The sequence below is a fragment of the Gallus gallus genome, chromosome 5, assembly GCF_016699485.2.
Source record: "Gallus gallus isolate bGalGal1 chromosome 5, bGalGal1.mat.broiler.GRCg7b, whole genome shotgun sequence".
NCBI lineage: Eukaryota > Metazoa > Chordata > Aves > Galliformes > Phasianidae > Gallus > Gallus gallus.
Genome location: NC_052536.1, coordinates 52,476,956 through 52,489,592, shown reverse-complemented (window position 1 = coordinate 52,489,592; position 12,637 = coordinate 52,476,956). Strand labels below are relative to the sequence as shown.

General features: G+C 41.1%; 1 protein-coding gene across 2 annotated transcripts in view; it reads right to left on the bottom strand.

Annotated features, from left to right (window-relative positions):
• ESR2 (estrogen receptor 2) overlaps positions 1–12,637 on the bottom strand; it is an 83,171-nt gene that overhangs the window by 66,451 nt on the left and 4,083 nt on the right. For both annotated transcript variants that reach the window (XM_040700579.2, XM_046941376.1), the window contains exon 2: positions 5,782–5,895. The gene's annotated coding sequence lies outside the window, so the exon portion shown is untranslated. The remainder of the gene's footprint in view (positions 1–5,781; positions 5,896–12,637) is intronic.

Sequence of the window (12,637 nt, the reverse complement as noted above, 5' to 3'; positions counted from 1 at the left end):
CTCTTCTCCTGACAACTCTACTGACTGGTCCTAATGCCTTTATGTGAGATATCTGCAGTTTCTGTGTCTGTGCAATGAACAAGATCTCTGGTTATGTCATTTCTAGCCGCTGCTCCTGTTCTCATGGAAACAGGTGTCAGAAGTAGGTACTTAAAACTAATCACAGTTTCATTTAAAGTGTCCATGGTTTCATGATTAGGTATAGGCATGAGTGTCCCTCTTTTTTTTTTCGTATGATCTTCAGTAGATGTTTTCACTACCACCAATTATTTGCTATTCTGTTGGCGCAATCACCAGAGTGAATGCTAACAAGTTCCAATCTGTGCGTTTGTTTGCAGTGCTTGGTACAGTTTCCAGGTAACAAAGTGCCAATTCTTATCATAGCTGTTTTATAACTGATGTGGTAGGAATCTGCTAACACTAACACTGTAATTATTTTGAAGTTTCAATCTATTTTAGCACACGAATTCAAAATCCAATCAGCCGCTCCAGTTATTTCCTGGCTGCTTTCTCAGATAAAGTTGATCAGTGTGTTTTTGGCCTGAAAAGCCATATTGGTCTCTCAGTTCACAAAAGCTCTCAGTTTCAAATCTAAATCTGCAGGAGAGGACATAATCAACTTCACTTGAAGGTGATATTCTCCTCTGCCAAAAGAATGAACCAGGATTTCACGCAGACGCCATTATCTGCCTACCTGTTCCTACAAAGCCTGTCAGATCACACAATTTTGCCTCACAAGATATAAGAAGTGTAAGACCTGTGGGAAAATGGCAGAGATATAGGTATGATGATGGCAGTACTAACTAAAAAAGGAACCATAACATCTTGTTAATTGCAGGCTCTAGACCTGTCTTTCACAATATCTGGCCCAGATGGTAATACCCTTACTTATGCTGAGCTGCACTTTCCAAAACAACCTGGATGGTCAGAGGGTCAGAGGAGAGAAGTACTACTAGGCTAATTGGTTTACTACAGTATAAAAGATAATAGAGTCCAGGAAAATTTGCAGTCAAAATTCTAACCTTGCTGACATGTAGGCCATTTATAAGATTTGGACAGCTAAATGCAGCTAGAAAAACACAAGTTTAATCTTTTTGTTTTTTCCTCAAGCATGAGCCAGTCCGTTATGTAACCATATAGAAAGTGAGCAACCAATACATGATCTATCATACCAAGAAGTAAAACAGTTAATATCTTGCTCAGACAAACTTTCTGCAGATGCTGGAAGACAGGTGTAAAGGTATCATAGTTAAAATGAACTGCCTTCAGTAAAAGAACTAAGTGCCTCTCAATAATCACACATTTATTTCTCATGAATTGCATACCTTATTGGTGGCTTTTCTATAGTGAATGCAGGGCTCCACCCCCTGAGGTTCAGGTTTGGCCCCGGGCTCTGAGCTCCCAGCAAAGCTGAGTAAATGCTCCCCAAGCCTGTGTTGCCTCCAGAGCACCTCAAGAACAGCCTGAACCTGGTCCCTCAGCTCTGTGTGATCTCATCGGGGTTGGCCTTTAGCACCCCATCTCCCATTTCCATGTAGCCTGTGCCATGTCTCTCTCTCAAACCGGAACAAATTCCAAGTCACCCATGCCATGTCTCTTCTGCAGTTGCCTCTCCTTGTCCTGTATCTATGACCACTGAAACAGCCCTATGAAAACCACAGCAATTAGCTCACTTTGCAGTCAGTCCCTTCTGAGCCCCAGTCTGTGAGGTGTGAGGATACACCTGCTGGGCAGGGAGGCTATCAGATCACTAGGCCCTGATCAGAACCATCTTGAGCAAGGACATTGCCTAGGCTATGTTGTATGCAAATCTATCACCAGTCCTACCTCCAGCTCTGCCTCTTGGATGGATCTTGGAACTATGCCACAGGTTTCCTGCATGACCGCATGGATGTAAACTATTAGATTTGCCTCCCAGTCTCTCTCTGCCTGTCCCCTAAATAGATTTTGGACTCACCTAGTCTATGGCCCTGTCTCCATTTACTCCTGACTGGACTCCCTGTTTGAGCCCTGGATCTGGTTCATCACTTGCATGGTCTGGGACTGTGGATAGATGTTTAACAGCATCCAGCTCTGCTCACTATAATCAGATGGGATGGGACAGGACATGGTCACCTATCAGTGAAGGCACTGCCCAGATTGTGGCCACCCTTGGCTCCTGGCTCACTCTTCATTAGGGAGCAGAAAGACTGCTGCATGCTGGCAACAACTATGTATCCAAAAAATATCTAAGCTAGTCTTAACTTTCCTTTTTACTTTATCCTGTCTTGTAAGAAAACAGTAGAGAATGAATAAAATGTTAGCATCTTGTTTCTTTTGTTAATAACAACAGGGAATACATAAGATTCTGTTTTGTAAGAGATTCTTGCCTTCAGATGAAGTATGCACGCTGCTTTTTAGACTTTGTACAAAGCAAAGGGTCAAAGGGACCAAACTAATGTGTAGGCTGAAACCTAAAGATTAGAAAGTCAGAAAGAAAGCTTTTGTCTTTGGTGGATGAGCAGGAGCTCAGTAGCCTGCACTTATGTTCAATTATTTCAGTAGCTGTGTGAACTTTAGCTGCCTGCCTAAATTAGGTCTTTTTTTTTTTTCTTTTACTAAATGAGACAAATACACTTAGCTTTTGCAAAATAAAGCCACAAGGAGAGCCTAATGTTAATGCTTGCTTTACATTGTCTTTTCCTGTGCAGTGGCTGTAAAAGATGTATGGTATTATCTTCTCTGTTACGAGAGCTCCCCTTAGCGTCAAACGTGAAAGCAACAGCTTTAACTGCACAGTACGTAGTCATGCTACACTGCATTCAGCCTGTGTTCTGACTTTCAGATGCAGGACACACGAGCTAAAAGCATACAGAGGAGTATACTTACTACATGCTGTAGCGAAAATACATTACTAAGATACACAGATGGAAATGCGTGTACCCTGCTCCAAAAGCAAAGGCATGTCACATAGCCAGAAAATCACTCTTCCTCTTCTGAGTCTTCTCATCTTACACCAGGTGCAGGAAGCTGCTTTGCCTTATAATATTTTGGGTTTTACTAAATTTATTCCAGGAATGTTTTTGATACTAGTACAAACAGCAGAACACACAGCTGGTTAAAGAAAACCATAAATACTAATAAAACAAACTTGAGGAGTGGGCGTCTGCTTAATTCATAGGCCCACTGATTTACATCAAATAAGTTTCCCCTTTTCTTTGGCTGGTACAGAGGACTGTTCAACAAACCCACGGGATATCTAGATTTTTCCAAGACAGACTTTTTTTCTAAATGGCCACTTGCAGGGTATGACACCGCCAATAAAATCTTGAAAAGTCAGGGAAGAGGATGATACAGGAAAATTCACACTGCTTTCCTTTTCTATAAATAATGGACTCTTTCCATCTAGAACAGAGAGCATGAAAAGGTTAGTGCTGCTGTGAAGGCCTCAGGCAAAATGCTGTCTGGCTTAGCTAGCTCTGTGCCTGAAGTTCAGAGGAGCACGTGCTTCACTGGGAACTCTGCTACTACGTGAGCAGGTTCAGTGTGTGCTTTTGCTGCTGTTTGTCATGAGGGGGTGAGGATTTTGTAGAAAAACACTGAGAGAGAGCTTGTGACATGCATTACAGGCAGCTTAAAACATCCCTTCTGTTCTGTGCAGATTTTCATCTTGCTCTCACCTTCACCATTACTGGATGGAGTATCTACTGTATCTGGTCTACAGATTGGGACATATTCATTAAGTCTAAAAACAGGTCAGAAGTGATTGATTTTGGCTGGCTCCTTACCTTTCAGTGGGCTCAGCTCATAAGAAACAGCATACCTGTGGACATAGCAGACTGATAACCCAATCTATACCTCAGAATAATATTTTAACAGTTCTTTGTATAATTCATATTTCTATATGACTAGGGAAAGAAGCACTGATCTCTACCCTTGCAGGGTGAGAAGCATTTCCTTTGGACTTCTGCTAGAGTCAAAATACTTCTCACTACTTAAGAAAAGTTTAAAATACTTCTTCAAAGCTAATTAAGAAGAACAGACATTCTCTTTGTACCCAGAACACTTTGAAAAAGATACAAAAAGCCCTTATTAATTTATTTTTCTATAGTTCTTTATTTGCCTTGGCTGGCTTCTTCTGTTACGGTTTGTTTGCTGTTATGTCACAGGGTCAAGCACCTATATTGTGACGTTTGTATGACTGTGCCATGGTATTGCATCACCTGTGATAACAGAAGTCATTGACGTAGTCATGGCAAGATTCCCACTGACTCTGATGGGCTGGAATTTCACAGTGCATGCCATTGCAATACCACAGCAGGGTCAGCTCTACACCAGGACTCTATGTGGGGTGCCATTGCACTGTGACACCAGAAGAAAAAACATTATCTTGTTCAGATCCAGTCTGAATGGCAATACGAGTTTCAGTATGGGCACTGTTTGTATCATGCAACCTTCTATTTGCTGGGTTCTTAATCCTGCTGTAAAGAAACATTTGAGATCTGCTAATTTTGTGACTTCAGCCCTCTAATGAGAGGTGCTTTTTGCTTGTATGTTCAGGAAAATATTTCTTCCTTCCATTATAAGTGTTAGCTCTCACTGGCTACTTAGTGTGTATACAAAGTCTTCAGTAAATTCTAGAGTAAAAAGTAATCAGGTGGGGTTGGTGTTACCCTCTCTCCTTGCTGTACAATCCATGTCTTTTCCAACCTAAATGATTCTACTACTCTGATTCTCAAGAAGTCCCTTCTAGTCTCAACTATTGTCACAACAGCTTAGAGAACAACTCGACCGAGAGTCCAGGGCTCAGAAGAAGGTATTAGCAAAGCCTGCTGAAATAAGGTCAGGAACCACTGCTACAAAGAGATTATGACATAAATGTTTCAGATGTTCTCAACTGAAGCTTCAGGAAATAGATTTTTTCTGAAGGAACTACAGTGCAACTGAATTTCTAATACATAACAGCCATCCCTTCATACATAGTGTTTAAGACTCTAGAGCTCACCCTCCGTTTCTTAGAAAGTATAAAGTAGGCACAGACACCTGAACTATGCCCACATTTTCTAATTTCTTCACACATGAAGGCAGTCCACTTCAGACCTTAGCAGCATAGCTGAAGGAAGCACTGTAGAAACAGGAAACTAGTTTGATACAAGTTCATGTACATATGTTTTTCTTGCCACCCTGGAGTATCCTGACTGATTAATGAAGGAACATGCAGTTGGTAACTAGAAGATCTGTTCCCATGAAACTTGAAAAATATTCTTTGGTACAGCTTAACTTTTAAATTAAAGAAAGCCCAAAGCCAAAGGTAGCAGTGACTAGAGCAACTTATTCTTATATTTTCCATTAACCCAGAGTATACTCATCACTGAGTCATCAGAAGAGCATCTCCTCCTCATTATAAAATCATAGAATCATAGAATCACCAAGGTTGGAAAAGACCTCTAAGATCAACCAGTCCAATTGTCCACCTATCACCAGTATTTCCCACTAAACCATGTCCCTCAGTACAAAGTCTAAATGTTTCTTGAACACTTCCAGAGACAGTGACTCCACCTCCTCCCTAGGCAGCCTGTTCCAGCACCTGACCACTCTCTCATAGAATTATTTCCTAAGGTCCAACCTGAATCTCCCCTGGCACAACTTGAGGCCATTCCCTCTAGTTCTATTGCTAGTTAGTGTCACTTTTTGCAAGAACTTGCATAATGAAATCCAAAAGTTGAGCACAAATACCTTCTTATTCTTGCTTCCATTTCAAAGTGTCACTGCAGAGAGTGTTTACCCCAAATGTTTTTTTACCTTGTAAGAACTTTCTTCTTTCTTCCCCCATCACAATTTCCTTGGTTCCAAAGATGCAACAAAGCTTGTACATGAGCAGTGGTAATTTGATCCCAGCCTTTTTGTTCTTTCAATCTGAAAATGACCAGAAAGAAATTTTAAATATATTTATGATGCCAGTTTTACACAATAATCTGAAGCCCAAGCTGTAGAGGGCTGAAATAAACTAGATAGAAGTGCAAGCAATTCAGTATCTGGATAGGAAGAAAGGGTTCCCATCCTAATGCTTAGAACTTACAGGTCTAACAATGTCTCTGCCCATTGGGAACACTAATCCACTGATGAGAATGTCACCAGTTAGCAATTGCATTCATGTATTTACTACATTCTGTTGCTTAAACATAGAAACTTCACATCACTCTGCAGAAAACCTTGCTGCCATGAATACAGTAATGGACAGAATCATACAAGGTATCTTTACCCTGAGTGAGTGTGCTATGTCCACTGTAACTAGTGCAAGATACCAGGAACTGGGAATTATAGTGTGGACCTGTGTACTGCCAGCAATTTGCTCTAAGTAGGCCCATTCAGTTTTAAACCCAAATTCATCTTCTAGTCAAGCTGCCTGGCTACTAATTCAAGCTCAGAGGAATATGATTATATCTTATATATGATATAAATCTTCCTAGACTAAGCCTAAATATCATGTAAGGGAAACTGTGGGAAACAACCAGGACAAAAGTCCAACTCTCTGTTCCAACTTTTTTCCTGATCGCTGAGCAGCACTGAGGCAACTGAAAATTGTAAACTGCACAAACTCAAAGTGTAAATGCATGTTTGTGTTTCTAAGCAATTGTAGCTAATAAAGGGGATGTTCTTCCTCTTGTAACAATCCCACTTAAATAAGACATAAAAAGCCCTATTCTAAGAGCTACTAGCATTTGTTGTTACATTTAAAGGTGATTGTGAAACACTTCACACTGTGCAGTAAGGAGGGGAAGGAGTTATAGCAGCTGAGATACAAGCTGAGTGCAGTGTGGATAAACATACTGTTCCCCATGCCCAGACTCGTGTCTGCAACCACACAGACCTGTGATCCTTCACAGATCATACTCCTATCCCACCCCACAGCTTTCCCACGTACAGCAAGAGAATACATACTACTACCACACAGCAGTTTTGTGTCAGAAGACACACCAACAGATACACCCCGAGGGGAGACCATCAAATCCCACCGCACTTCCTTTCCTCTCAGCATCAGCCATGACATCTGCCCATCCACCCTGTCAGATCCCACTGTTCACAGAATCACAGAGGTTGGAATGAACCTCAAGGGATCATTGAGTCCAACCCCCCTGCTAAAACAAGTACCCTGCAGCAGGTCACACAGGTAGGCACCCAGGTAGGTCTCGAATATCTCCACGGAAGGAGACTCCATAGCCTCTCCGGGCAGCCTGTTCCAATGCTCCATCATGTTACTAGTACATTAGTTTATTGACAGATCTGTCAGATCAACTCCCAGATAGATTCATTTTTTGTTTGAATGTATGGCTCTTTAGCCATAAATGCAAGAGATACCAATGCCACAGGGAAGGAGAGGCTGCTCCTTGGCCTGTGAAGATGGCATTCCTCTAGCCCTAGTAATCCAACCCCAATGTAACATAGTGTGGTCGCATGTTGAGCGTAAAAGGATTAACTCTGTTATTCTTGCAAATCAGAAGTTTTCTATATAAAATAAATTAAAATATTTCTTTTAATAATGCCATTGACAGCATCCAGCCCTTGGCATGGGTGACAGTGGTGGTTTCTATTTATAGGACAGCCTACTTTTAAAACCTTTTTCACTATTGAAAATGCTGTCAGTAATGATAACGATGTCATGCCTCAAGAGAAATGTATCAGTAAGGGGATGTAGACATGCCAGATCCCTAAATGTTCCTGGACTAACAGGCACAGAAAAAAAACTCACTGATTTCAAAAGCATTTGGATCCAGCTAAGTAAGAATTGCTTGGAAGTGATTTGGGCCAAAAACATACTAAAATGTACTTTTCCAAACCAAAAAATGTATTCCTACACAAATAAGACCACAACTACCACCATCCCACCTGACTCATTTTGGGATACTCTTCCTCCCTCTGCAGATCTGTATACCTCCACAGAAAGTGGCACATGGCACAATACTGCAGTCACAACTGGGAAACTTGTTGAAATGGGAAAAGAACCACCCTGAGGATACAGGCAGAGCAATGGGTGGAGCAACAAAGGCTCCTTTCTCTCCATCCTCAATGCCTGATCCTTTGAATTCAAGGTCATTTTGGGGCTCTCTAGTCACTGTGGATGGAGCCTGAGTGTAGCTCTCTGGTATGGCAGCTTTTTCCCTTAGAATAAGGCTGTGCTAAAGAGTAAGAAATTATCTTCAGAGTCCTAAGTTTCAGCATGCTTTGTGTATCCCCACTGTACAGATGTTACTTAGAAAGCACGTTTCAAATCAAACTGCCATAAACCTGCCATTAGTCTGAGTGTTTCAAACACAAAATCTCCTCTCATTTAAAGAAAAAACACTAAGAAGCATATCTGGGGACAGGTTCGTTTTTATATATAATCAAGAGTTTAGTTTTATATCTGCTTAGGAAGGCAGTGTCACTGTCACCTGAAAGTATACCAAGAATTGCCACTTGCTGAGTTTCCATACTTTTTCCTTCACATTCAATATTCTCCTAGTTCCTGGAGGAATCCTGATGCACTCATGCTGTCATTGCCATCTATGTGTGGTGTGCAGAGCTGAAGCTTTTGATCACCAACACCGGGTAACAGCAGCAGCCAGCACCCAAATTAAAAGCATAAAGTGAGGCAGTGACCCTACGCAAACAATTGTTCCTCCTCTCTGCCAAGCTAGTGATATCTGAATCCCTCTTCTCTTTGGAATAGCTGACACTTGAATATGGTCTATATGAATGCTACAGAACTATTGTAGTCTTTTTGAAAGAGAAATTCAGTTATTTATTTGTCTGTTTGTCAGCTCTATTTCCCAGTTAGTGAGCACAATTTAAGACAACTCTTCAGGCTTTGGAGATTATCCTTCATGTGAAGCTGTAATGCTTCTCTGTCATGAGCACTCAGGCTAGCTGTGCCTGAGTGAAGGGCACCTTCCTGAGAGAAGGACACCATGTGTGCTGTCTCAAAATCAGACATTTCAAAGAAAATTCAAATTTCCAGGCAGTTCTGTGTGAAAATGTTCCTATTTAAAATGTCAAGGCACCCCTTTACAGATCCCAGGACAGACAGGAAAGCAACTCCTCAGCATTCCTCTGAAAGACACATAGACTGCCTGTATCATAGATGTTCCATCACCCTATAACTTGTAATCATAGGAAATTTGAGGAACTGGAAATCAAAAATTGTTCACAAACGGAAAAACACTTTGTTCTCATTATCAGATCTTTTCACAAAGCTCCAAGAATGCCATCGAATCCTCAAAGGAAAAGGGCACTAAGACTCATGCCCCAACTGTATCACTGAGGCAGCTGCTCAGACCAAACTGCTTAACTTGCCCTGTTCTGACATCTCACCACATGGGTCCACAAGGTCAATGCCTATACAAGTGTCAATGTTGTAATATAGAAATGCCCATATGGCCAAATCTGTTGACTGTCTCACTGAGTCACTGTTGTAATATTTTCTTTGCTGATCCTGTACAACTAGTGTGAACAATCAGTCTCCTTCAGAATCCACTTGCTGGTCCTACACTTCCATGGTAGGCATAAAAGATACCAGTAACATTACAGCTCAACACATCTCCTCTTAGAAGTATTATTCATTTTCTTCTCCAGACATCTAGGACATAAGGAGGTATCACAGCAGGCTTTCCCCTATTGAGCTTATCATATTCCTGCTCTACACCAGGTCTACATGCTATCAATTTTTCCATAGCCCATGCAAGCATCAGTCACTGACTCCGTCCTAGGCCCAGAGTCTAAACACAGGCTCATGTTGAGCTCTGCAAAGCAGCAGGGTTCCAAAGCAAAACCATTCCATGCGCAACCTCAGCAGCTGCAATGGGGTGCACAGGCTAGAGATGTCAAAATGGTTAGCTTCAAGATGGTGGCTGGAGGGAACTAGATGAGTCCTCAATGTGCTTTTTGCCTGTTACAGCTGACACAGGCCACAGGACCCAGCATTGGTCTGTCCTGCTGGATTATTTCAGGCTCTTTGATACAGCAGGAAAGGATGGCTCATTTCATGGTACAGACTTTCTAATGAGATTTCAAGCTGGTCTGTAAATTGGAAAGCTCAGAGAGAGTGCAGAGCAATAGACGTGAGCATGCAAGAATGGACAGACTCCATAGCTTCAGGGCAAACATAAGCAATGTGTCTCTCAAACCTCTGCCAGGCTCTGCCTCATTTATAAACCGAGCAATTCTTCTTTTAAAATACAAATCATGCAGCTCATAGGCAAATCAAAGGGCAAAAATGGGATCACTCTCAGGAGAAGCTGTCAAAGTTTTGGTATACAAAGGTTTGCAGTATAAGGCAAATAAACTGGGAGACACATGCTCACATATATATAGGCTTATGTTGAGACAATTCCAGAAGAGGGCTTTTCTACTGCTCTTAATATTGTAAATGAGCATGGAACAAGCTTATAGTGAGCTCTCTTATTTTGATACATTTCAAAGTGGAAAAGAATGTGGTACTTGAATATTCTGTGCACTCATCACCTTTTAACTTCTTTCAGGTTCTGTTCACAAGAAGCTGAAGCTCATCCCCAAATACATATCTTAGGTGACCATTAGGTAAAGGAAAATCTTTTTGCTTCATTGATATGTGTGCCTGTAATCATATCAACAGCATTGATAGTCTGCTGGTCCAGAGCAGTTGTTAGACTTACTCCCTCTTCAGTTTTCTGCTCTTTCCTATTTCAGTAGCACAATCAAACACGGGCAGTGGGAGAGAAATACTTTTAATTTAGTGCTAAGAAATAAAGCTTAGTTATGAACAACCCCAACAGAGAGACAAGAAACAGCACAGTGCGTAAACATATCACTGTGTCAAGAGGTACAAGAAACATGTACTTACCAAATACAGCATGTGCAGACAAGTACCTTATCTATCCTGTTTCCATAAAATCTAACCAAACAGACTCACAAGGCCGAGATGTACTTATGCAAAAGGGGTAGCACACAAAGATCCCTGTGTTAAGACGAAAAAATTGAGACATTCTATATATTGTATATAAGGAAATTATTTATGCCTGTCATGAACTTCTCAGAATAGACAGCGTGGGCCAAACCACTGTTTGTCTCTAACTTTACCCTATTTCTCCTGTTTCTATTGCCCTGCTTGTCTCAGAAATTCTTTCAGCTGTAAGAGACCATGAATATCACCTGTTTGCCCTGTTCCTATAATCTTCATGACAAATTTGCACTTGGCCACCGTCAGATCCCAAGTCAGGACAACCTTTTGTCTGATCTAGTATAGTCTTGTAATCTAGAGGTAATTCCATAGAAAGAAGGGCATGTAGTGAAATCAGCATATTGAAAATACAACTTCTTATGCCTATTTATCGTATTATGAGGTATGGGCATACATCAACATCAAAAATAGTTCAATCTTTCAAAGTGATTATTCAGAGACACAGAATGACTGCGTTACTCAAATCCAAAGAATTCTTCATTTATCTGTGTTTACCTCTGAATACCCCGTTTATTGAAACTATGATCTATGGGAAATCTGGTTTCATGCCAGCTTCAGACTTCCTCTACTATAGATTTTTCAGGATCTGTTCAGCCCCCTCCTGTCTCTGTAGGACACTGCAAAAGCAGAAATTGATTGGTTGAGAGACTGCCCTATGACGGTTCACGCAGAGATGATATAAAACTAGCTATGCTGCCTTGCTCTATCAGGGATGCCCTTGCTTGGGCTGGAAGAATTATGTGAGATGCTGTGTGGATTAAACTTCAATGGAAAGATTGTTTTCTGGATGTCCCCCCACTTGCAGTCCTGAAAATTACCTCCCACCCCCTGCCTACCCGTGCAAGTGTCATTGTGGCAGCTACAAATCCTTACACAATCAGAAAGGCAGAACCAGTATAGCAATAATTTCCATAGAAAATATTGCAAGTATATTTTTCAGAGGTGCCTAGTGAAATTTAAAAGTTGACAAAAAGGAGAGAAGATCCAAAGTTGCCACAAGCCACTAACTATAAATTATTAGCCAACGACAATAAGGTAGAGTTAGAAATGACAATCTAGTTAATCACAGCTCCAGTGCTTGTGTTTGTATTTTGCTTTAGACAATCAATTATTCCTTCTTTCTCATCTACCTTGTCTGGAAAATGGGATAATGCATTACTCACAAAAAGTCTGGGATAGTGAATTAGTATGCTGCTTATTGCATGGATAGCCACAACACACTGTAGAAGTATTAGGAATGGCTATTATGTGAGAGGACTACTTAGGAAATGGTTTCCTCGCTCTGAATTGTCTCTTAACATCACTCAGGACAACCCAGGGCCCACATTATCAAGCACTCCACCATTGTTATCAGTAGAATCAGGTATGACACAAAATTCTTCAAGCTGTTAATGAGACATTTTTTCTTCTGCAGGATTCCTAAGAGGTCAACTGGAAGTGTTGGAAGATTTCTTTATACATCACTTTACCTTCAAACAGAAAGTTAGCTAAAGGAGCAACAAGAGAAGAAGCCAGTGGAAAGGAGCCTGTGACAAACACACTCAACTATGTACCAGTCACATACATGAGTCAATGGCACAGGAATGCAAGTGGAAGTTTAGAGGTAGTCTGACCTGGTTGTTGCTGCCATTAGACTGACAGACTAGTTTTGGCTGATACAAAACTCCTGCTTGGGAGGCAAGT